Source organism: Agelaius phoeniceus, chromosome 6 (genome assembly GCF_051311805.1).
Source record: "Agelaius phoeniceus isolate bAgePho1 chromosome 6, bAgePho1.hap1, whole genome shotgun sequence".
NCBI classification, from domain to species: Eukaryota; Metazoa; Chordata; class Aves; order Passeriformes; family Icteridae; genus Agelaius; species Agelaius phoeniceus.
Window position 1 is genome coordinate 29,827,964 of NC_135270.1, and position 20,518 is coordinate 29,848,481.

Here is a 20,518-nt window from a genome sequence, read left to right on the forward strand (position 1 = left end):
GGGAGGTATCAGGCCTTCAGGCCTTGTGTGGTGTCATGATGACAGTCTTCTTCCCAGGGAAACTGTCTCTGTCTTACCATCATCAGAGCAGTCTGGGGTCAGACTTTGCACCAGAAGCACTCATCCGATATGTGTCTCCTAGATCCTGCCAGATCTGGACAGAAGCCACAGGTATCCTAGAGATGGATGGGTCTCTACATGCACAAGCTGCTCACTCCTTTAATTAAACTCCAAGCTTTCATTAACAGCTGATCTTAATTTACTTTATAGTTCTTTTTCACATATAGCCCCCCTTGCCCCCTGATTTTTTTATAAACCTGGATCAGATTCTCCTGGAGGGAGGCACAGCTTTCTTCTAACTGCTCAGGGGGAAAAGACAATCTGGCATTCTTCACTTTGTCCCAGATTTGTAAAGAGACACCATTCCATAGGAGACTTTTTTTTTCTTAGTAGGTCTCAGCTGTTTTGCTAAGAAAATTATTACACTGACCTTAGGAGAATTGTAAAATTTCATTCAATCTTTACCCAGCATTTATTGTTATCCCCACTATCAAGGTGTGTAGCTGTGCTCTCTGGTAACATCCCCTGAAGTTGGGGACCTTCAGCTTTGGCATGTTGCATATTCAAAAGCAGAGACAAATGATAGTGTGAAGCCTTCTTTGCCATCCTGCCAGAAGCTGTTTGTGAGGTTAAGGGCGGGGCACCCTCAGCCACACCAGCGCTTGCTGGCCATGCGCTGAGCACCCACAACCCCACTGCATGTGAAGGTGGGCAGCTACAGGACAGCTGTAGGAGAGTCTGAATTGCTGGGGAAGACCCTTAGGAGCTGAAAGCCAATACAGGGATTACATGCTCCTGCTACTGATGTGCTATCCACAATATAACATAACCTGAAATGTATTTCATTACAGCACAGTTTTAACCTGTTAGCAAACATGCTGGCCAGGGAGTAATTTACCCAGAATGTGAAGGCACAGGATCCAGAAGGAAGGGTTTGAAAGAGGTGTAAGAAAACCAGCCTGTGTACAGTGCATGGCTGAAGCACCAGCTACTGCTCTAGAATCACTGTGAATCATCCTCTCCATGAAGCACTAGCTTAGTTTAAGAAACACTTTTTTTTTTTTTTCTTTTTGTGCTATTAGCCAGCATGTGGTGCAGGAAGCAGAAAAAACCACCTTGGTGCCAGTGTTTAACAGGGAAACCAGAGTGGTGGTAGTGCAATTGATTTTTGTCTTTGTTGGGTTTCAAAATCAATGAAATATGAACTTTTCCCATTGATTTTTTTGAATTCAAAATTATTTTGGGAAGCTGTTAAATGAATTGACATCTTTGTGAGCTAAATCTTCTTCGATGCTTTGTAAGACACGTGTGAGAATCCATCAGAATGTGCTGAAGTGCAGGCCTCTTGCCATCTTACTATGTGTTGGTATCTTCTGTCATACCAAACCTCTTCCTCTGTGGCCAGGTTCCTTGGTCCTCAGTGAGAGTGGGGTAGGAGCAGATCCAATCCACTGCTGTAATCTGAGCCTCATGTTCTTGTTCTGCAGCTGAGAAAAAGGGTGTATCTCCTGCAGCGTTGGTGCTGGTTGCTCATTAGTAGTCGCTGCAGTTGAAATGGCCTTTTTGAATGTGCCCCTTGTCCTGGCACATAGCCTGATTCTGTAAGCCCCAGAGTCCCATTGGTCCTCCCTGGAAAAAAGCCCTCAAAAACATACAACCTAATTTGTAATAGAGTTGCTATTAAGCCATTGCTCTAAGACACCAAAAATATGGAAAACCTCAGATTTCCTCAACCTGAGAACCTCAACCCCTGACCACCTCCCATGGTTGGCAGTTAAAATGCAGAAAAAATCCCCTTTAAATGAGTCTTGTTTCCTGCCCCAGGACACACTGGCTTGCCAGGCCAAGCCTCGGGGTGTTTGTCCTGAACAGAGGGTGTGCTCCACTACAGATGTCCACTTCTCTGCAACCTGCAGTGGTCCGTCCATGGACCATGGATCAACACAGTTTTTGAAGCCAGTGCTAAAATGGAAGACTTTGGAATTAACACGTGTTAATTAACACATGGTAAGTCCTAAATTCCACCATGATCCAAATCTGCTTGTCAGGTGTACCCTCATTTTCTATTGTCAGGTAGAGTCTTTGGAAGATGTCACTTCTCATCAGAAGTTTTCTAGGGTTTGACTTGCCTTGAACTTCCAGTGGCTAGTTGCTATCCTCAGTTAGGTTTTTTACTTTTTGAGGGTTTCTGCATGGTGTCTGAATGCTGTCTAAAATTTCTTTAGGTCTGTGTTCCCTTGCACAGAAGACCTTTGGCAAGCTCAGGCCAGGACAAGTTTGTGGTATCAGTCACCTGCGTGTGGGCTGTCTCTACATGACTCTGCAATCATTTGTGAAGATGACCACACAAAGAATTGCCCTTCATTGTAAGCCAGGCCTGAGGAAGGTGGCCTTTGACCCCAGACTTAACCTCTTGGGAAACTCTACAATGAGACTAGAGGATCTTATTGCAACCTACAGCTGCACAGACACATCTGTGGGTCAGAAAGTTTAAACCCATAATTTTCTCTTTTCTGAGCATTGTACAAAGGACACACAAAGAATCTTGACCCATCTTCGGCAACCCCCTGTCTGCTAGGACCTGTGGAAGAATCATCCCCTGGTTATGGGGAAATGCCATGAAGAGTGCATGGACTGTCCCAGGTGTCCCAATATAACGTTTGGGATAAGAATTGCATAGTGTTGTGTGTGTAAAGCTCAGCTTGGCTTTCAGGGCTCTAACCATGTTTGCAAAACAGGCTTTCATAGGAGGAAAAAATAATGAACTTTACATTTGAACTGGGTTCGTTTGCTCTGTAATCATGGATAGGCTTGAAGCTGGCTTCTACATTTTGGCTCCTTTCCTCTTTTGCCCAGAAAGTAATTTTTTCTCAAATTTAAAACTTCATTTCAAGGCTCTGCAAATGCATCATATTAATAAAATGTCACATTATCTCATCCCTTCTGACACAAATGTGAGCAGGCACCTGATGAAAGCTGGTGAGGGAGAAAAAGCAAAGCTATGGAAAAATAGCCCAAAACATAACACAAGTTCATCAAGATCAGATCTTGAATGAGAGAAGGGGGCTGTGCCAAGCCCTTTTGTACAAAATTGAAGTCTGCAGCAGTTAGTCTGCTTGTATTCAAGGAAAAAGGGCTGATATGGTGTTTGTTTCTTTCTTATATCTAGTCTAAATCAAATTCTTGGATCATTAGGCCAAGGGCCAAAAGATTTCAGGACAGCAATAGTAGGAGCACTTCCTAAAGCCTTGCTCAGCTAGAAATTTTTCAAGGAATAGCCAAACCTACAGCTTGTCATGTCTGCCATAATAAAACAATAATATGCCCCTATCCATCTGAAATTTTGGATGGTAACTGTGAAATTTTTATCTGTATGTGTGAAGTGTATAGCTGGTGAATGAAGGGGAAAGAACAGGTCCTTTCAAACTCAGCTAACACACTCACAGAGTTTCCTCTGGAACTTGTAGGACACTGGCAGGTTTTTATGTTAATAGATGCTGTTGGCCTGGCAGAGCAAGTCAATGCCTGTTATGCCCATTGTCTTTAACAACAGCACTGCTGTCGAGTACATTCTGCTGTCAGCATCTTTATTATCAGCATGGTTGCCAGCAGAAGGCTGAAGTCATGGGATGTTGAAACTATGGGTTGTGTTAAACAAATCTTATCTAGTTTTAGGTGGACAAGGAAAGGAAGAGGAAAGCCTCCATTTCTTGTTCTGCTTCAAATCTCAAGAGCTTGGAGACAGGTTTGAGAGAAGTATTTAAGGTCCTGATTGTTCATGGGATAACTCCTCTCTCTTTCATGGAGAACTTCTTTACTGTGTGGGTGACTGATCACTGGAACAGTTGCCCAGAGAGTTTGTGGAGATATCCAAAAGCTGTTGTTATTCAATCCTGTGTAAAGTGCTCTAGGGGACCTGTGTGAGCAGGGAGGTTGGATCAGATGACCTCTGGTTAGAATGGTCCATTCTAACCCTACTCATTCTGTGTTCTTTTAATATTCCACTGTTTGGTAGAATTCCAGTGGTTTTGGGTTAGAACCATACAATAATTTAAATTGGAAGGCATCTTTTAAAGGTCACCTAGTTCCAGCCCTCTGCAACGAGCAAGGACATCTTCAATTAGATCATGTTGCTCAGAGCTCCACCCAACCGGACCTTTAATGTTTTCAGGGATGGGATGCCTACCATCTCTCTGGGAAACCTAGGCCAGTATTTCACTGCCCTCTTTGTAAAAAACTTCTTTCTTATATCTAATCTAAATCAGCCCTCTGTCAGTTTAAAACCATTAGCTCTGGTCCTTAGGTAACACTTGAAACATCAAGTGATCTTGGTAGTCATTAAAAACTAATATCCGTGCTTGTTTAGTGAGATTGTGCTAAACAGCCCAGGAATTTGAGCACCCTGTATTTTAATTGTTAGAGCTAATATAAACAAGAGGTGGTTGGTTTTTTGTGGAGTTTTGGTGTTTTAAAAAAATTTTAAATCGTATTTTTATATAAGCACTTTGGTTGCTTTTGTCTTAGGTTAGTACTTTGCAAGCACACCTTTAAGACTAAGGAGATAAAAAATTTCATATACTCCCTCTTGTGATGAAATTTTTTTGCTTGAGCTGAGCAACATAAGATTAGGTCCATATGGAAGGGAGGGAAAGAGGGAAATGCCTGGGAGCATTTCTTAAATGTATTAGGCATGATTTTATGTACTGGGATGAGGTGAAATGAAACATCTGTGTACCATAAAGAGCTCTGTCTGTCTTAAGTTATTGTCAACTGTAAATCTGTGTATTGCCCCCAGGGCTTGCTCCTGCTGACGAGCATTTTGTACTGCAGTTCCTCAGCTCCAGACCCACTCTTGCTGAGCCTTAAACACAAGCAGTTGTTTGGAACTGCCTGATGATGAGCTGGGCATGGGTTGGTGAGCATGAGATGGGTTGGGAGAGTTTCCCTGGGCCAGCTGGGGAGGTTTCCTTTGCTTGGTGTTGGGGGTGACTGGAGAGCTGCCATCCTTGGGGTTGTCCTCCCTGGTAGGGGTGTGAGGCTTGGAGGTGGCCACCTGGAGATCAGGTGACACTCGCCAGTTCCAGAGTCCCTGCATCCACACAGTCTCTCTGAAATCCTGGTTTCAGCCACTGATGCTGTGCTGTTGATTTTATGTCAGTAAGGGTTCTTCTCCAGCTTGGGTGAGACTGCTGGGCACTTAAATGCCACGGGCCACAAATGCATATGTGCCTGTGTTCCTCCAGGCACTGGGAAGCCCTTCCCCTCCCTGACATCACACAGGAGCGTCATTCAGGGTTGCAGCCCTGTGCAGGGCTGGACAGCACCCTGAGGTCAGGCACTTCTGTATATGTTGGATCTTGCCATCTCTCTGGCCCATGTGCATCCTTTACCATGTTCCTATCTGGTAAGCTGCCTTGCTGGGTTATTTGAGGACACCAGGAATAGCAGGTGGCATTTGGGGAGATAAAAGGCTGAGTCTGGGACCCACAAGGTGTTCTGCCACTATCTTTTGTACCGCCATCTTGTACTTACTTGCAGCAAATCTGTCCCCTTGTGCCTCCTCCTGCTGTGCATCTGTCCTGGACTTCCATGCCCTGTTCTAAATAACAACAGTGAGTAGCCAGACCAGAATGGATAATTGCTCTTCCAGGTCTCTGGATCTCTTCTGTGCTGAGGTGTGGGGCCAGGGGCTGCTCTTATTATGGAGCCATAACTGTTATGGAGCATTAACTGGAGTGTATCAGCTGACTTCCAGGGCCTTAGTGGTCTGTGCTGTCCTGCAGGGGACCACAGCCCATTTGCAGCTTTTCTTATGCACTTTTGGCAGCATGAAGCCTGTGCAACTCTCAGACAGGTCACCCTCTTGGTAACTGTTCTGCCCTTTCCTCTTCCATCTTTGTACGTCCGCTGCGTGTGCCTGGCTGAGGTAAAAGTTCTTGCCCAGTGTAGGACTTGGGCTCAGGTTTCTCATGGCAGTTTATTCAGCTGCTTTTGACAGGGATGGTTTGCACTTGCACATGTGCTCAGGTCTCACCAGAAAGCTTCAGGGCCTTCATCGCCTCAGGGGGTATGGGCAGTCACTGGCTATCCTGCCAAAGAATGGTCTGTTTCATCCTCCAGAGAGAAGTCTGTTTAGACTGGGGACAGCTTCTCTCTGGAGGATGAAACAGGCAGGATAGCCTGGTGTTAGGGATTGTTGCCTTGTAATACCTGGTTTTTAAAGAAGTGAGAAGCCATGCCAGTAGGTAAATCTCCTGGAGGCACATGTCTGCCCATAGCTGCTGGGGCAAAACCAGAGGGGATCCTAAGGGGAGACAAACATGTGTACAAATACTGTGATGTGTCTTATGTGAGCCATAACTGTGCTGCTTTGCTCCATGGTCCAGGAAACCAGCCCCCAGCAGTCTTCTGCCAAAGCCAAATAGCAACTTTGGAGGCAATGTGTATTTTTTTACCTTAAAATTACTTGCTGTCTCACAACTTGTTATTTTACTTCGGTTAAAAAATAACTGGGTGGTTTCTGCAAGCACAAACTAAAGCATGCAGCTTCAAATGGATACCAGGACCAATCTGGCTGTCTAATTATATTGCCTATATTTAATCTCTCAGAAGTGTTTGGCAGATGCTTTAAATTTCAGATATGCAATCAATATCTTCTTCTCTGAGGCTCAACTACCATGTTCTTCCCCCACCTTGCTTGAAATACACGAAGTCAAGTCAATATACTTGGACGGTACAGGAGTGATCCCCGCTCAGTGAGTGTATATCTCTATCTATATATACCGATGGAGACCTCGTAGAGGTGTGTGCGCGCGTGTTACATGCAAGACGTGCTCTGCCTTTATTTATTTTGGAAAGGGTTTGCCTTGGTTTTGCCGTGCCTCGCTTTAAACGATCCGAAAATCCCCCCTGGATTCAGAGGAATAAATATGCATGGCTTGTAATTCTGTTGCAGCGCTCGCTCCCAGCTGATAGGTGACGTGGAGTTTGGAGGCTCGCAGATTGGCTTTTTGATTTGGCTTCTTGCTGCAGTTGTGCAAACCTCGCTGGCTCCCAGAAATCAGGCTCAGCGCTTTGCCGTGCACCGTAATGCTGGGAAACCTGCACCGAGCCCCGATGGTGTGAGCGCGGGAGCGGGGAAAGCCCAGCAGATTCAGTGGCAATCTGGGGTACAATCCATTTTCTCTTTCCCCCTCCTCCCATTCATCTCCGTCCTCCTCGCCCTCCTCCCTCTTCGCCAAATCTCCCTTCCCTCCCCAAACTCCACCGCACGGAGCTGAAGATCAAGGCTGGTGGATTTATCAACATTTTACCTCCACCCCCACCCCCTTTTCCAGATGCACCTCCCCGCTCTCCCTGACAGCTGCAAAAGGGAGCACAGGTTTTGTAGCGAGCGAAGCAACTCGGACTGACATGCAAAGGCGAACCCCCCCGTACCCGCACACACCGTCGGTGAATCACCGGGAGATGCGATGAGCTCCCTTTAGGAACCGGAAGGATTTGTGTTGGGGAGTCAGTGGAGCCCCCCCTCCCCATCCCCCAGCCCGACCCTCCAAAAAAAAGTCAGGAAAGCCGCCAGAAAGGGTAAGTAAGGGGGTGCCACCATCGCTCCGTGGGAGACGCGAGGCTGGCGGGCAGGTGTCCTGCTGCCAGTCGGGGCTCCATGCCTTGCACGCGAATGGCCGTGAGCGGGGGGTGTTGAGGGGTGGGGGGACGAGAGCTCTTTGCAGGCTCATTTCCCGGGATAGCGGGGGGAATTAGCGTTGCCCAGGCGCTGGGAGCTCGCTTCATTCCCGCTATCTTCCCGGCGCCGTGGCGGCTCCGTGCCCGTTTGTGTGTGTGTGTGCGTGTATGTGTGTGTGAGGGGGGATGCGTGTGTGTGCGCTGCGGAGGGAGGGAGGGCTTTGCCTACGGCGCGGAGCGGGCGCTGCGGGGTGGATGCGCGCCGGGGAGGGAGCACCGGGCCGGGCCGGGCGCTGCGGGGCCGGGGCCTGGCGGAGCGGGCGGGCTCCGGCGGGGCGTGCGCGGCAGGAGCTGCCCGGTCCCGCGGCACCGCGCGCGGCCGCCCCGGGATCCCTCCCGCCGCCGGGCGGGGGTGCCCCGGTTCGGCGGCGCGGCGCGGCCCGCAGGGATGCCGGGGAGCCCGGGGGGGTGGTTCTGCCCGGGGCTGCCAGGCGGGGGAAGCGGCTCTCATGCAGTGCTATAAATTTCCTTTTTTATAATTCCCCCCCCCCCACCACTCCCCCCTTTTAAATTTCCTTTTTATTTTTAATTTATTTTTTTCTTCCGCCGGGAGAGGCCGGGCCGGGCCATCCCCGGCCGTGGGGCGGGGGCGCCGGGGCCGCCGTCCTGGGCAGCTGTCGCGCTCCGTCCGCCGGGGCCGGCTTGTTTACCCCGGGTGTCAAATATAGCTGCTGCGCCAGGCGCTGCCCTAAATAGGGCAAGGGCCGCCGGCAGGCCCGCAGCCCCCATGGCAGGGGGACAGGAACTCCGCACACACACATGCACACGCATGAGAGCTGACCTAAATGTGGGCTGGTTTTACACTCTACCTGTCTCCCAGCCTTGCTTCAGAGCTTTATGTTTTTTCACCTGTGTCTAAGTATTGATCATCCTGGGTGAGAGATGAAACCATTGCAGTTGGTTTTGGGGTTTTCTTAACTATTATTCTAAAACGTGACCGTTCACAAGCATGGTCATTTCCCCCTCTGCCCCCTCCAATGGAGCTGTAGTTTAATGGTTGGGTTCCTGACTTTTTTGGGTTGGTCCTTGGCTTGTTCTGGGGATTTTACCCTAAAAATCTATTTCAGATTTAGGGGGAAATGCTCGAGGGACAGTCAGAGTGAAAAGAGATGCCTTACACACATCTCTCCCCTCTTCATGCTTATATGTATGTTCCTTTAATTCTACACATCTCTTTTTAAAGCAAAAGAGTGATTTTTGGAGCTGTTTTTTTTGTTTGTTTGTTTGTTTGTTTGTTTTTATTTATTTTATTTATGGAGATGACAGGGTTGGAAGACTTAGGTAACAGTCGGTAGCACCTTTCCATTTTAGAGCACACATCTCATGGCCCCTGGTGGGAGGCCCAGGACAGCAGAGCTGGCTTTAGGGGACACAAGACACAGGGAGGGGACACAGAGGCCTTGAAGGTGCTCTGTAGGTTTGGTGCAGCAGGGAGAGGCATCGCTCCCCTGCGGCACCAGCATTTCTAGGGAGTCCCTAATCCTGCTCCATCCACTGCTGTTGGAAGCTTTTGTTTACCCTGATCATGGTTTAGCTGAGAAAGTCACATTTGGTGCTCATGTTGTGCTTCTGTGTTCAACTGGAACGAGACTTGCTTCCTGAATAGAAGTAGTGATGTTGGAAAAGAGCATGTCCAGCTGCTGCCGAGGGCTGGCTGGGGAGGAGTGGGAGCAGCCCAGGAGCCCTCAGTTCTGCCATGAGTGTGCAACATGAGGCGAATTGGCTACCCCGTATTGTAAATAGAAGGGTGTAGTATCAACCAGTGTGGGGAAGGAGACGACTGATGGGTATAGAGAGCCTTACACAAAACGTGCAGTACAGCAGTCTGGTTTCTTTTCCTTAAAGCCAAATATGAGTCCTGCTCTAATAAGGAGGTAGTTTAAGCATTGCTTAAATGCCCAAGGTAGGACAGACTCTAGTAATCCCACTACTGAGGTCCTAAAGGGAGGGCAGTGGAAATGCAAGTAAGCTTGCTATGTTTTTTGCGTACCTCCAGTGTGCTGCTAGGCACATCTCAGGTCCTGGGTTTCATTTGTATAATGAATGGTATTTTTCTTCCTGGGTGGGGATTTGGTTAGGATATGGTTACAATAACTAGTGGGTGACAGGGTGTGAGAGGGAAGGCAGATATGTAGCCATCCTAACACCCCTCTGCCTTCAGCACCCAGAACAGAAGATCACATGTGGAGCAGTACCAAGCACAGCCGGGATCATGCATCGTTCTGTGCTCCATAGGTTCTTGCTGGGCCAGTGTAGAGCAGGAGCTGCCCTGTCTGATCCAGTCAGACTGGAGCACACTGTGCTGTTGGGAGTCATGGGCAGTTGTTCTTCATGGCAATCCTAGGATGCTGAAGGCACTGCTCCTCAGCTTGGCTGGCTTGGAGGCAGGAAAGAGGTACCCACGGATGAATCCACCCTTCCTGCTTCCTCTGCTTTTCTCTGAAACTGGTGGGTTTGAAGTCAGAGGAGGCTGGTCCAAGCTTGGCAGATGCTATGGTATTGCAGGTTGGACAGGTAGAGAGATTGCTAAGGGCTTAGGCTGACCTGCTGCTGTGTTATGGCAGATCCCTTATTTTTAAAGGGTCTTTCCTGTGGGAGGCATCCTCTGTCCCCAAGGCAGGGCAAGGCCACAACAGCGTGTGTCAGCACTTTTATTAGAAGCCAAGTGAAGATGTATTCCCTTCGCCAATATTTTCAAGTGAAGCACTATACAGATAAATGGTCTGTCTGTCAGGGTTTTGTTTGCTTGTTTTAAACAAACAGCATCAGTCTCCTCCCCTAAGCTTCCCCAATGGCCAAGTGGCATTGACAAATAGTTCCTTGTTCTTTGTTGCTGTCATGTTTCAGATGCCTTTCATGTGCTTCACAGTTAAAAAGATGGCTTTGATTGCTGGCCAATTTTTTTTTTTTTTATAAACCAGGCAGTAATTTCTAATTCTATATTTAAAAAAAAAGTGAAGGAAATTAAATTACAATGACAAAAACATCTTCTTAATAGGGAAAAAAAGTCTCTGAAGCCAGGAAATTGATAGTTGCGATGCTCCATCTACCATCACCCACTGTGTTGAGGTATTGTGGCATAGATTAATGCTATTGTTGATTCACTGTTTAGATAATGGTAACTCCTAAAGGCATCAGCCTGGTTGGGGGCCCATGTTTCCAAGCGCCATACAGATGTTTAGTAAATTACAGTCTTTGTCCTGTAGAGTTTCATGCATTGAGAAATACATGAGATGATAAACTGTTCTTGGGGAACCTTTAAAACACCTGTATTGCTGAGCTTGTGGTCCTGAATCTGCTGATTTCAGTGATGTGGGGTTTGGGGCTGAAGAGGAGGCTCCTGGTCATGTCCCTGCTCGGCAGAATGGGATCCAGGAACCACCTCAAGTCTCCTGCAGCTTCAGTGGGCTTCTGGGCTGCTTGAGGTCTAACACAGTATAGAGTGTAGCTGGCTTCTCTGCCTCCCCTCTGCCTTAATGCTTTAAGCTGCAAGCTGTGGTTGAGGGCCATCATGGATGTGAGTGCATGAAGTTCACCATGATGGCCTCCCAGCCTCCCCACGAGGCCCTTCTGTCACAGGGTTTTGCAGGCATGACGTGGCAGGGATATGTCATGCCATTCTGAAGGTAGCACCACCACCCCATCTTGGTAGTGTCACAGTGAGACCCAGGTGCCATTGTTCCTGCAGTACAGCATCATAAAGTAATTAGCTTGCCCCATAAGGCACATTTATAAATAGGTGATTATCATGCCCCCATGCTCCTTCAACTCTCAATTTTCTGGTAATTCTGTCTTTAAATCTGCTTGCTGGAGCCTTTGATCACACAGCTGAGCTGTCATTGATGTCTCTGACAGTTGACATCATGGGAGAGAAGGGAGCTTAGGGCTCTTAACATTTCTTTTATGACAGCTTGTTTTCTAATGAAACACTCCAATGAGGATTTTCCATCATAATAAAACAGGGAGCTCTTCCAGAGCACTCAGATTTAGGGAGAAGATTCTGTTTCTATTCACTAGCAGATTATTTCAAGGCTACAAAACTGAGCTTGCTCTGGTTGCTGCCTTCCTGTACTCTGCTGTCTTTTTACCTAAGCCTCCTAACTCAGGACAGCGGCAGAGACAGCCAGGTCAAGAGCAATCAGAAATACTAAATATCCTATGCTGCTGGGCATGTTTTGCAACCAGTGAGGTGCCAAAGAATTTTAGGAACTACAGACAGATGAGACTGCATTGCCATTGCTTTCATCTCTCCTCTCCTAGGCTGGTACTTGGAGGCTGTCTCAAAGCAAACAGCAGCATCGCAGAATAGAGTTTTAATCAAAAGAAGTGTAGTGATGCGGGGATGTACCTGTGAGAGGGCACTTAGATCTGACTGCTGAGGTTGTGTTGAAGGTGACATGTCCAGGAGTGAACGTGGGACTACAGTGCTGACAACAGAAGGTGCCCTGCCAGTGCATTCATATGCTGCATGCTGGTGAAAGCTGGTTTTCATCCCCAGAGTAGGGGCAGAAGCAGGGAGGGTTAGAGCATGTCTGCACCTCACTCTGGATGTGTCCTAGCTCACCTCGATGTGAGTAGTGCTAGGAGAGAGTCTGTCAGAGTCCAGGCAGGCTGTGAAATCCACCACTGCCCCAGGGCCACAGCTCCCCGCACACAAATTAGCGAAGGCAGCACTGCCTCTGCCATGCACAGGTGAGGGTACTTGGAATACTGCTTCAGGTCTGAAGAACCTATCCTTTTGCTCTCCATACTGTTTACTGTCAGGAAAATTTGTCTTGGGTGATTAAGTCATGGATGTCTTGCTATACCAACTTGAGGGAGGCCTTCCTTGTTGGGGAGCAGTATCTTGATGCTGAGCTTCAAGTTCACCTTAATAAGCACCTTAATTCTCTTCTCTGGTTTTGGTTGGGATTAGGCAGTGACTTGAACACACATGTTGGTTGGGAAAAATGGAGACAGAGATATTTCTCTGCCCTTGCGTTGCAGGACAAGGCTGTTCAATGGTCTGGGAGGCGTTACAGGATTCACTGCTGCAAGAGGCAAACCTCCTCTGCCCATACAGCTGATGCACTTGCCATGCTTCTCATCTGGGTCTTGTTTTCTACAACTTTCCCACCCTGGCTGCTTGTTTCTGCTCCTGTCCCACCCCTGCAGGATGCTGGCACAGTGGCACGTGTGCCCAGGTGGTGGGTTCTGCTTGCTTTTCTGCCAGACAGATTCCTGGTCCTTATTCATGCCCTAGCCATGCAAACAGTTATGCCAATAAAAAGGGGAGAGCTAGAGCAGAGTGGTAACAAATGACCAGAGGTGGAACATGTTCAGGTTGGCTTAAGAATCCCTGCTTCCACCTGTGAAGCTTCTGCCTGAATTGCCTGCAGCAGTTAAGGCTTGGAGTTGGTTCAGCCTTGAAGTCTGTGCTTGATGAAACGGATAGTATTGAATGCAAATTAGTTGCAAAGAATCTAAGAGTGATGGGGTCTGCAAAGCACTTTTAAAGCTATTAAGAGGCACAAAAAGCAGGAAAAAAAATAGAAAATAATTTTTAACATAAAATCATCCCAAGAACATGCACAGGGGTTTATCCTGATTAAAAAAAAAAAAAAATCAGAGTCTAGGCCAAGCTATTTCTCAGATGCAACATGCCAAATGGACTCAGGTTTTTCAAAAAGAGAATAAAATGGGAACTTCCCCTCTGCTCTCCATTCTTTCGAGTCCCTTGAAAGCTTCACACTAGCACTCAGCACTTCATCAACAGCCATCTCTCCATGTTGAAGCCTCCAGACTGCATTCCCTGGCGGTGCAAGTGGGAGCAGTGCCAACTGTTCTATTAGGTTTGCACCCATGAAACCCACTAGCAAGGGAGGACCTGACTCTTTGTCCCCAAGGGACCGCAGCGGGCTCAGTTTGCACCGCTGCCATGCACTCACCGGGGTGCTGAGTGTGGACTCTCTCTTGGCCAGTGTGAGAGTCCTGGGGAGGCTGCTGGCCGCGGTGCTAACAGGGCTCTGTGTGAGGACACAGGGACCAGAGTGAGGTGGAGCTCTCAGTGTTGCTGTCTTTAAAGTGTGAGGGAAGGTGGGTGTCTGTGTACTTTTCCTTTGTGAAGGATTCTGATGAGGGATAATGACTTATCATGCTTAATGCTGCTGCTTTTGCTCTGGCAGTGCCTAGACAAGAATGAGCCTTTCAAAGCTTGTGTCATAGGAGGCAAGCAGGGGGAATGCTGCTGGAGTTAGCCATGATTGGATATTCTCCCATTTGAGAATTTTGGAGATGGGTGGACTAGACAATGGCCTCACACAAATTACCACCCACGCTGACTTTTTAAGCTTAATTTTTTCCTTTCATTTTAACCTTCCAGAGTAGTTTCAGGTTCACTTCTTCTAGTAAATGTTTCCTCTTCTCTTAACTTAAATAATCCATCTTCCCAAAGCTGACCTGACAGATGTTTCCCCCGCAGTGACCCTGCACACACAGCACACTTCATGAAACCCTGGCTTCCATGAGGAAATGCAGCACCAGCAGTGACCCTGCTGGTGTCCCAGCTAAAAATAAAGCCTGTCCCTCCTGGCAGTGTTGGGGTTTGCTTTTAAGTAGGTAGGCAGTTTTACCCATTGGCTGCAATGTGCTCTTGTGCCAGGCAGAAGGCACAGCTTAACCTTCAGAGCATGATGGAGCTGCCTTTCCTCTGGGGAATCACACCAGGAGACTGAAGGTGAGAAGATGCTCTGCTGCACTTGGTGCACCTATGTCACTCCCAAAAATCTGCTAGCTTGCCTGCTGCCTGTCTAGATCCATCTCTTTGCCGTTTGTGCATCCTAGTGAGTCACAAACACCCCTCCTTCCCCCAGCTGTGGCCTTTTCCTGCCTCTGCTTTTCCTTCTTAAATATATAGATTTCTTCATGATTCTCAGTAAATGCCCCAACTCCTGACTTCCCTCAAAAACTCCATGCCTTCTAGCTTCCCAGGTTTAAGCTTCTTTTGCCTTGGTTGACCACCTCTATCCTTCGGACCAAAGTTAATTTCCCACCGAAGGCTGAGGGAGGGGACGTGGGAGCTATGTTGGGTTGTGCAGTATTCCAGAAACCTCATCTAATTACTGTTGAAAAGAGAATATGAAGAGGTGGTCTGGTAATAATTTGCAAGTATCTGTATGGGAGCCAACAGCTACTAGGTATGGTGGGCTTGGTGCAGTCAACCCAGATAAGGAGTGGTCTTGGTAAGCGGGTTCGGGAAAGACCACAAGGGTGCTGTGGGAGGAGGCGTCAGGGGGAAGATCCAGAAATGTTTCTATGTCTGTAGAGTGAAGATTTGTTTTGATACAGGCCTCAAATTCATTGAGAACCCGTTTCATTCATTTGTCTGCTCACTGAACTCCCACTGCAAAATGGATTTGTTTCAAGGCTTTGTCTTGAAAAGTGACCATCGTTTTGTCAAAGATGTTTTGTGCTTGTTCTTTTACCTGTTCATGTCTCTGACCTGAATGCAACACTAATGGTGGCTCTGCTTGGGATAACATTCTTCCTATCCATTGTTCCTCACTTGCTGGTGTTGGAGGACTGTTGCTTCTGTTTTGGCAAAGCATTTGCCTGTGACTTGTGACAGATGACAGGAGTTCCTGTCATCAGCAACATCAGGATGAGCTGGGTTCAGAGCACCACCACAGACATATGGCTGGGCATGAGAGGCTTTCTGGGCTGAGGCAGGAGGGGTAGGGAGTGAGTCTTGAGAAGGGTGTGAAAACTGGCTGTTTATTCCTGCCTCAGCTGTTACTCAAGTCAGTCCTTCACTGAAACTTGCAGCAAGAGCGGGACCCTGCAGTTTTTTTGCTGTAGCAGGGTCTTAGGAGAGATTTGGACTTGAAAGCAAGTTAAATGCATCTTAGTTTGATTTTTCTCTTCACAGAAAAGGATGAAAAAATAATTTTTGCTGTCGCTGAAGGGTACTCAAACTCCTGAGTAAAACTGATGGAGATATGGGACTACTAGGATCCATAATGGAAGCTGTGCCCCTCAGTGGCAGGATAGAAGCTGTCCTCTCTTTTTGCCCTGGTGGCTTAAATAGATTGTACAGTGAGTGCTGCATGGGATGAGTATGTTATCCAAGCACATGCATTAAGCTAGTGACTCCTGTCATTTTACCTTCAGGATGAGGCACTTCACGTGCTGATCCAAGGTGACAGTGGGCACATGGTGGAGGGGAGAGACTCTAAGCCTTGTGTGCTGCAGTCTGGGATTGTGGAGAGAAGGAGAATATTCTCCTTCTCTCGTCTGGTTTCAGTGCATTTGGCTGAAGTGGTCATCTCCCATGACTCAGCTACTGCTCCTGTTGGCAGGACTAGTTGTGGCAGATTTGGGGCCAGCATGGAGTATTGGGAGGAAGGAGGAATCAGGGCAGGATGGACAGGAATATAGTTGTATGGGGGAAGTAGGAAGATGCCCCCCAGCTGCTGTGTGTGATGTGGGTTGTGAAGAAGAAATAGATTAAGTTTTCCTTTTGACGGTTTCTGTTGTATGAAATGTTGCCAAAGTTCCTAAGGCATCTCTTTCAATAGAGTAAGCTGGCTCTGCTGACTTGGGCTCACTGGACCTATGCTGATTTACGCCAGAGAAAATCTGGTCCTAAGTACTCTGTCTCTCTTCTCTCTTGCCAGCCCCCCTCTGATGACTAGGCTGGATAGTTCTGGTTTTTAAGATGACTTTGTGTAAAAACAGGCTTTTAGAGGGGGAAGGTCAAGGGGAGGAAGCTGGTGAAAGTAAGTACTCTGAATACCACGAAAATGCTATTTCTTCACTTTGGAGATAAACAGTAGTATGATTATTATATATGTTGCTAGAAAGTTCTTCTGATACATGATATCCTGCATCCAGTTTTCAAATGTTCTGCACTGGTATCTAAGTTAGGACTTGCTGACTGCTGGGAATGGGAGAGTATCATTGCAGACATGTTGGAAACCACAGGGGAGAAGTCTCATCCTTTACAAACAAAGTGCTTTGTTGTATGCACTGCCCCCAAGCTGGCAATATAGGTAATCTTGATTTTTTTGAATCTTCTTAATGGATCGAGTCATGTATTTACCTGGCTTAGCCCTATGACATCTGGGTATGGAATCTGCCTGATGCTCTTGGTAGGAATCAAGAAATAACCTCATGTCTTTCTTTGGAGAAAACTGCAGTAGTCTCTCATAGTCATCTGTTTGATTTTCTGCAGGAATTTTAAATCATGCTTAGGTGTCCAGTGGAAAATCTGTGATTTCAGTGGGTTCCAGGTGTCCAAGTGGGTTAAAAGCTGCTCTGTTAAGCTTCTAACCACCCTTTGAAATGTGGTCCTTTGCAACTCCTTTGGGGGAGTATCTAAGGCACATTCAGACCATGGAGGAGGCAGAGGAGGAAGGTAGTGAGGCTGTAATAGTGAGAAAGAAGGATGTCGGTATTGAGGGTGTCTAGCTCCAGACAATATTTCAGATTACCTGCCCTTGGCAGGACAGAGTGGGGCAGCCAGCCAGCGAGGGCAGACCTGCAGTTGGAACACAAACTGAAAGGAAAAAGGTGAATCAACCTGTCTGGTAATTCTGTAGTGAAGAACAAATTTCTGCTTGTCTTTGCTGTAGAGATCAGAGTGGCATATGGCTTTATACAGCCCATAGGGAAAGCCATCAGAGGGTGGGGAGAGAAGAAATGGAGGTGGGGCAGCAGATAGCCTGGAGACTGCTGCCACTTACTGTAATTGCCGTAGTGGCTCAGCTTCCACTGTTTGTTGTCCATGTCATCTCTGCAATTACCATATGGTAAATATGACTTGAGTCCCTAGCAAATAACAGAGCTAGTATTAAAAGAGAATCTGTAAACAGCTAGTGAACAAAGAGCAATAAACAGCCCGGACTTATGAAGAATGAATTAATCATCGTGGATGCGAGGGCTTATTTTTTTAAAGCAGTTGCAGAATTAGCAGCTGAAGAAACAACAGATTAAGATATCTAAATTGTCAATAAGAGAGACGTGGGGATATATGGCAGTAAAGGGTGAAGGTGCTGTGTGGAATCTTATTTGATAACTGTATTCAAACTGGGTGAATTTACAGGTTTTGGCACCTCCCAAGTGAAGTGGGAGGTATTTTGAGGATAACCCATAGCTCAGTGCATTTTTCATGCCTCCTGCTGTGCTCAGATCTGCAGAAGCAGTGGGCGTGTTACAGTGTATTTCCCACATCTCAGCTGGAGACCTTGACTTTCTGGTTGAAACTCTGGAAATCTCTGCTTTCATTCTGCACATGGCAGTCAGCACTGCCTTGTGCCAGCCCCACCGTGCTGGGGGTGCACAGCAAACAGGTGGAGAAGTCTTAAAAAGTGAGCAACACAGTGGGTCTCTGTGCATCAGTCTTGATTTACCTTCATAGCGAGTCCAGTATCTCTTGAAAACCTGCTGTACAGCAGAGCTGAGAGGCAAGTGTTCACTGCCCAGGCGTGTCTTTCCTGCTCCAAAGAGGGCAGATCTGCTGTTGTTTTCGGTGGGAGCGGGCACTGAACTATGGCTCTCCAAGATACCTGTCTGCTTCTGACTGCCTTGAAGATGGAGAATCAAGAGGAGATGAAGATAAATGATTATAGGGCAGCCTGGGCTAATTTATAAAGATTAAAATAAATTTGTGTGCTTTGGCCAAAGAAAAGCTGTGGAGGAGAAGAGCTATTTACAAGTATCTGTAGCATGTAAATCTCAGACAGGGAGGAGAATGGTTGAGAGTGCTCCAAGGACATGATAATGAGAACTAGCAGCATAAATTTTCTTAATTTCATCCTAAATATAAGGAAGATGGCTAAAGCCTCCAAGATAAATTACATCATGGCGGAGTCTCTATGGGAAGTTGTGGAGATGCCATCACTTGGATAATTTAAAACTCAGCTGGACAAAGTACTAGGAAATAATGGTCACAAGGGGAGGAAGGCAGTGGAAGTCCCTGAGGCATGGACCGGGCAACTCTTCTGTCTCTGGTCTAGCTAACTGTGAAATAAATGAAATCTGTGCTAATTAGGCTGAGGGCTTTTCTAATATGACAACAACCACTTGTTTTTGCTGCAGTAGTAAAGATGCTTTCTGAAGTGTAACCTTCTTCTCCTCTCCCCTCCCGGTTTTCTGCCCAGTCTCCCACTTCACCATTTGCTGCTTCTGCCTCCATTCACCTTTTTAATGTTTTCTTTCTTGCTGAGCCAGGAACAGGCCCTTCTGAACAGACTTGTGGAGGGCTTATAATTTCTCTTCTGTGTGATGTGGCATTTTTGGCAAAAACTTTTTTTTGCTGCCTATAGACCAAAAAAGTTATAAATTTTGTTTTTATTTTTCCTCTAAGAATAAGTTAAGAAATAAACAGGCTCTTCCAGAGGATGGGAGCTAAGGGCTCCCTACCTGCCTACTTGTTGCACCAAATCCAGCACATCATGTGGTTTTTGTTTGTCTCAAATAGGTTTTCTGTCAGAAAACTTGTGTTTTTCTTGACAAAGTCTGGATCTAAAGATGAAATGTGACTACAACACCTCTTCTCTCCTTATGTACCATTTAGCCTGCCTCTCTGTGCAAATAACTATGGGCTTTGAGGCACAAGTGCACTTGTGCTTGTTGACAACAAATCCTAGAGTCTTTAATTGTAACAGTTGCAGATCTGTCACCAGAATGCTAAAGAAATGTCAGAATTGCTGTTGTCATCTGTAGGATGCTGTGAGTCACTAGGTGATAAGTTGCACTTTGATGGTGGCACCTGAACCAGCAGTATAATATGTCTATGAAGCAGGAGCAGTAAATAACACACCCTGTGTGCTGCCACGGGCAGTACATAAAATGTCTTTCACTGACAAGAAGTTTTCCTCACACTGCTGAAATGATTTTCCCCTTCCCCGACTGTTCCCCAAATGGTCTTCACTACTCTTTATAAACCAGCAAGACAGTCTGATGGAAACCAGTGCCTTGAAGGCTGCAGCAGAGGAACCAGTGTCTGGTGCAACCCCGTGTGTTGTCAGGTGCTCCATGTTTTGTCTCCTTAAGCTGCAGTCCATGGAAGAGGCAGGGGGACCACCAAGTGGGTGACCAAGTAACTCCACTTCTTTATTTCCCTCAGCCTCCTAAACCTAAAAGGGAAGATTTTCAGCATCTTCACTGGGCCTTCCACATCATGAGCATAAGAGTCTGGAGAATGTGGCTGAACCTTCCCTCTCATTTTGGGACCATTCAGTCACTGGGAAGAACAGGGAGTTCACCTGTAAGGGGATACAAGCACCTAAAGGCTTTAACTGTGTTTAGAAATGTTGAAAAGACTGATCCTTGAAGGTCAGCCTCTAAATGTGCAATGGAGGCTTCCCAGTGACTTCTGAAAGGCCACAACACTGACTTTTTGCCAAATGCACATGTGATTGTCACTAAGGCACTGCAGTGAGCTTCAGGTGCAGTTTGTACACAGGATGAGTTTGCTCTGGGTCCCTGTGCAGTAACAGCAGGATGTGGTGGCCACAAGCAGGCCTGGACCCCATAGCTGTGCTTCTTAGTCTCTTACTATGTGGGTGACTGAGCACAGGCACAGGCTGACCAGAGAGGTTGTGTTTGAATATCCTCAAATGTATTTTTTAGTATGTTTTGAATGTATTCAAAAGCCAGCTGTATGTGGTCCTGGGCAATTGGCTCTAGGTGGCCCTATTTGAGCCAGGGGGTTGAAGTAGATGGCCTCCAGAGA

The 20,518-nt window shown here is 47.0% G+C and overlaps 1 protein-coding gene across 2 annotated transcripts in view; it reads left to right on the forward strand.

Annotated features, from left to right (window-relative positions):
- The first annotated feature begins 7,070 nt into the window (after nucleotides 1–7,070).
- SLC8A3 (solute carrier family 8 member A3) overlaps nucleotides 7,071–20,518 on the forward strand; it is a 113,337-nt gene continuing 99,889 nt past the window's right edge. Inside the window, exons 1-2 of one of the 2 annotated variants that reach the window (XM_077180278.1) lie at nucleotides 7,071–7,229; nucleotides 7,398–7,644. The gene's annotated coding sequence lies outside the window, so the exon portion shown is untranslated. Of the gene's footprint in view, nucleotides 7,645–20,518 lie in introns of both variants that reach the window. The other variant, XM_054634673.2, reaches the window with a different exon arrangement.